The sequence below is a fragment of the Chenopodium album genome, chromosome 26, assembly GCF_948465745.1.
Source record: "Chenopodium album chromosome 26, dcCheAlbu1.1, whole genome shotgun sequence".
Classification (NCBI taxonomy): Eukaryota; Viridiplantae; Streptophyta; class Magnoliopsida; order Caryophyllales; family Amaranthaceae; genus Chenopodium; species Chenopodium album.
The window spans coordinates 21,843,778-21,848,872 of NC_137859.1; the positions used below are offsets into that span (position 1 = coordinate 21,843,778).

The 5,095-nt window shown below is 38.2% G+C and overlaps 1 non-coding gene across 1 annotated transcript; it reads right to left on the reverse strand.

Moving 5' to 3' along the window:
- Positions 1-339: 339 nt before the first annotated feature.
- On the reverse strand, positions 340-445 carry LOC145618733 (small nucleolar RNA R71). Its single transcript, XR_014107993.1, has one exon. It is a non-coding gene; the product is annotated as a small nucleolar RNA R71 (small nucleolar RNA).
- Between the last annotated feature and the right edge of the window lie 4,650 nt (positions 446-5,095).

The window sequence follows — 5,095 nt, forward strand, 5'->3', positions numbered from 1 at the left end:
GGGCTTATAGGTATTAGAGCGCCATAGCTCCACCTATATCACCGGAGAATGACTTTGAAATTAGGCCGGAAATGATCACCTTGATCGAGAGAAGGCAATATGGTGGGGCAAAGAACGAGAGCCCATTGAACCATCTTAAGGAGTTTGAAAAATATTGCAACACTATCAATGTCAATGGAGTTTCTCAAGAGTTTATTCGCCTTAAGTTGTTCCCTTTCTCTCTCATAGGAAGATCTTTGGAATGGCTAGAAAAAGAAGTGAAGCCTAATTCCTTGAAGACATGGGATGATGTCACAAAGGCTTTCTTGTCCCGTTTCTACCCACCAAAGAAGACGGCGGAGGCTAGAGCCCTAATCCAAAGTTTTAAGCAATTGCCTAGAGAGAATCTCTATGAAGCATGGGAGAGATACAAGGACTACCAAAGGGAATGCCCTCACCACGGAATTCCAACATATCAAGTGATCCAAATCTTCTATAGTGGTTTGAGCTTTCAAGGTAGATCGAGCCTAGATGCCGGAGCCGGAGGCCCAATCATGAACAAGACGGAAGAAGAGGTTGTGGATGTAATAGATGATGTGGTAAGGAATTACATGGATTGGCATGATGAAGAGAGAGACTCGACAAGCACAAGTTGCTCAACCGATCAATCTTATGTCATCAACGAATTGTCCACAATGGTCTCGGAGTTAGGAAAGGAGGTGAATTTTCTCAAGAACAAGCTCGAGAGCCCTTCACAAGCTTCTAGTCTTCCCTCCCAATTTAAGGGGAGAGGTACATCTTCCTACTCTAACCCTCGTTTTGATTCTTGTTTCATGATTAGAGAATGCTTGGTTTGTGATATATGTGGCAAGAATGATCATGATGCTTCTAATTGCTCCAATGTTCCTTATGATAGATATGATGGATATGAGAATGTGCATGTGAATTGTGATGATAATAATGATTTTGGACCTAGATTTAATGCTCAGAAGATTGTTGGGAATAGGAATTATCACAATAATGGGAGCTATGATAATTACAACCAAAAGAGTGGTAATGGTAACCGTGTGACCCAAGAATTTTGTGGTAACCGTAACAACTTTTGTTGTAATGATCAAAGCTATGGCCAAGAATATGGGGATCATAACCAAGGTTATGGTAACCATAATCAAAATTTCGGCCAAAATCATGGTAAGGGTAATTGGAGTAATCAAGGTAGGGGAAATTTTCAAAATGATTTTCAAAGAGACACCCCACCCCAAATTACTCCAAAGACTCAAAGCCAAGGTGATGATTTCTTTACTAAACAATCCCAATTGAATAGGCTAGAAAATTTCATGATGGATCAATCTAGGATGTTGAATGAATTCACATTGTCTTGTAACAAAATGTTTGAGGTCCTATTAACTCATGGAAAGATGCTTGAGAACCAAATTGTTCAACTAGCCACCCCTTTGAAAGATTGTGCTAGTCCATCTCTTTTTCCCTCACAAGAAGTTGATTTTAGGGAACCGATGTGTGCTATGACCACTAGGAGTGGTAAGGTCCTTAAAGAGAGTGTTCCTAAGAAGAGTGAGGAGAGTGAAAAAGAGAATGATTTGAGTGAAGAGAATAAGAATGAAGAGCCTAGCAAGATGAGTGAGGTTTCCAATGATAAGCCTAAGGAGAAAGAGCGGAAGCAAGATGAGGTTTACAAACCTAGACTTCCTTACCCCCAAAAGCACACTAGGCATAAATTGGATGAGCAATTTGGGAAATTCATCGACATGCTTAAGCAACTTCATCTTACTCTTCCTTTTACCGATGTTGTAGAACAAATGCCAAACTATGCTAAGTTTCTTAAGGAAATTTTGAGCGGTAAGAGAGATTGCAATTTGGCGGAACCGGCGAATCTAGGGGAGTGCTTTAGTGCTTTTTTTCAAAGTGACCTACCCCAAAAGTTGAAGGATCCCGGAAATTTCTCCATACCTTGCAAAATTAAAGGAAAATTGTTTCAAAATGCTCTTTGTGATCTTGGTGCTAGTGTTAGTATCATGCCTTATTCCGTTTTTAAGAAACTTAAGCTAGGTGAACTTCTTCCATCCAAAATGACCCTTCAATTGGCCGATCTGTCTATCAAGTTTCCTAAGGGGAGAGTTGAGGATGTTCCTCTCAAGATAGGAGAGTTTACCATTCCCGTTGATTTCATTGTGCTTGAGATTGCGGAAGATGACCATATCCCTATCATCTTAGGAAGGCCTTTCTTAGCCACTTCGGGAGCCTTGATAGATGTTAAGAGAGGTCGTATTACCTTGAGAATTGGTAAGAATGAGGAAAGTTTTGATTTGAAACCAACACATGAGTCTTTGTCCCTTGTAAAAGGAATTATGTGTGTTAATTCCCCTCGCCCTATTGATGATGTATGCACTATTGATTCTTCACATACCGATTTTCTTGAGAATTATGATGATGTGCTTTTGAGTTGTGATAGCAAGAAGGTTAGTGAAGATAAAGTGATGATTCCCAAGCTTATGGACGAGGAGGAAGTTGATATTCCTCATTGGTTTGAACTCCATCCTCAAGATGAAGGTGATCTTTTTATGAGTTTAAATGGTGAAGGACCATTTACGAAGAAAAACAAGGCAAAGAAAAGAGCACGAGTTTCTAAGAAAAAGAGAAAGAGAATGAAGTTGAGGAAAGAAAAGCTCGCATTCGAAAGGTCTTTGCATAAAAGCTTATCAAGCAACAACGAAAAGTTGCTAGAAAATGAAGAGGAATTTGTTCTTTATACTAACTTGAAGAAGGTGGTGTTCTTTGGCCCTCCATGATTTGGAGGAAGGGTCGAGCTTAGGACCTTAAGCAAGCGCTTCCCGGGAGGCAACCCGGAGATTCTAACTTTTCCTTTTGATTTTTGAGTTTTCTTATTTTTGTTTCTTTTATTACTTTTTCTTTGCTTTTACTTTTCTACTTGTTTGGATTTTTAGGATGAACTTTGCGAGATTGGATTTCTTCAAGAATGCATGGTGAATGGAAGGTGTTCGTGGCGCATATCATATTTTGTTCGATTCCAATCGAAATTCGAGGTAAAAGGGGTACGAATTTTAGAGAGGTAAGATAGGAATTTCATGTTTTAAAGGTTGGAGGAAGTTGATACTTAGTGAATTTTTGAGGTGTGCACATGAATTTTCAACTTTGAGGACTTTGAAAATGATTTTAGCTACTGCCTATGTTGTTCCTCATCACCATCATGATTCATGTGTGCACCAAAATAGGCAGTATATATCAAATTTTTGAGAAAAAGGAGGGAAGGGGCACGAACAGGCATGTGCGGGCGCACAGCCTGCGTGTGCGAGCGCACACCAGTCTTGTCCGGCCGCACATGGCTAAATGTGCCATATAACTTCTTCTTCCTCCTTTTTCCCTTCATTTCCTCATTGCATCTCCTTCCTCACGAGCATTCCCCCTTTCACAACCCTCCTCACTTGTGCACACTCCTCACTTACCATTCACAATCAAAAATCCCTTTAATCCATATCTTGTAGTTTAGAGTAGTTCTTTAGTTAGTTTAGTTTTAGTTTTTCTTTCCCTTAGTTGTATATATTTCTTGCTTTGTTTATTTTTTTTTTCTTTTATTTGTTGTTTTCTTTTCTTTGTTTTGAAGTTACTAACCATTTTCTTTGTTCATAGTTTCTTTTATTTCATTTTCTCACTTGGTTCCTTGAAACACTTATGGATATGGAATGCTACGAGGTGGTTTCTTATTGCTTCGTTTATTTTGCTATGCTTGGAATCCCGGTGAGACCTTTCTTATTTTTCTCTTTATTTTCTTTGGTTGCATAGAATAGGATTAGTTTAGGAGAAGTTGAATGGTTCGAGGATGGATGCTTGTTAACACGTAATGTGTTTGGGATCGGTGACTTTGTTGTCTATCGATCACTTGTTTGTCGATTGGGATTTTTATGTGTTTAACATGCTTTCTAGACCTTTGCATGATTTTCTCCTATGTTTTCCTTCCTATGTCTCCATTTTCTTTTCTTTTACTTTCTTTTATTTTACCTTTTTCTCTTATTTTCTTTTATTTTTCTTTTTATTTTTGATGTGATTTTGAGGCATTGTTTTTCATTTCTTTTCTTTTGAGATGAACATTGTACATTGGACTTGTCTTTTGCATGACTTTCTTCCTAGGTCGTAAAGGTATGCACGGTTTGAGACTATGTTTGGTTGACTCTAGGATAGTGTATGCTAGGGTAGTTGGTTTGAACTAGGAGGATCATGAAGCCGGATTCTACTTGTTTGTGGTATGTTGGTAGTTGCTTCCTATAGTTGATTTGACACCATTGGTGAGTTTTTGCCACGACCTTGTGAGATTACTTGTTTTTCTAGCCTTCAACATTACTTGTGTGAGCGGCGTGGATCCTTGACTATGCAAACCTAATCTAATAAAGCTTGATGTATGATTCTCAAACACGAGACCGAACGATCTAGGGAGGACAAAGGCACCTTTTTCGGGGTGGTATTTTTCTATTTTTAGGATACTTTTATTCATTTTCTTTATTTTTGGGTTTACATTTGCCTTCTTGCAACCATTTGAGCCTTATCCCTTCTTTTCAAGCCACATCTTTAGATCTTTGGCCTTTTGTTTCATTTTCTTTCTTTTATTGGTTTTTGTGAAGCAATTGATCATTCTTGATGGAGCTTGTGGTGGAGAAGTTGAAATGTTAGGTTTTTATGAAAGCAAGATTGTGTTATGATTTCCTTGTGTATAATGGCAAATGAGTTTGAGTAAAAGCCGTCGTACATTAAAAAAGGCATGGACAAATAAGTGCAAAATCGAAAAAGCCGTCCAAAGTTAAAAGAGGCAAGGACAAAGCACTATTAAAAAAGAAAAGAAAAAAAAAAGTGAAAAATGAAAAAAATTCAAAAATATTTTGATGTGAGTTTTCTCCCTTTTTGAGCATTGAGGACAATGCTCCATTTAAGCTTGGGGGGAAGCGTTCTCACGCTTTTTGTATATATTTTTGTGAGTATAGCTTCGAGTAAGCTTGGGGGTGTTGTTTTTGTTTGGTGACAACTTAGTCTTGGTGTAAAGATATGCGCAATCTTTGCTTCACTATTAGGAAAATCACCAAATTTTTAA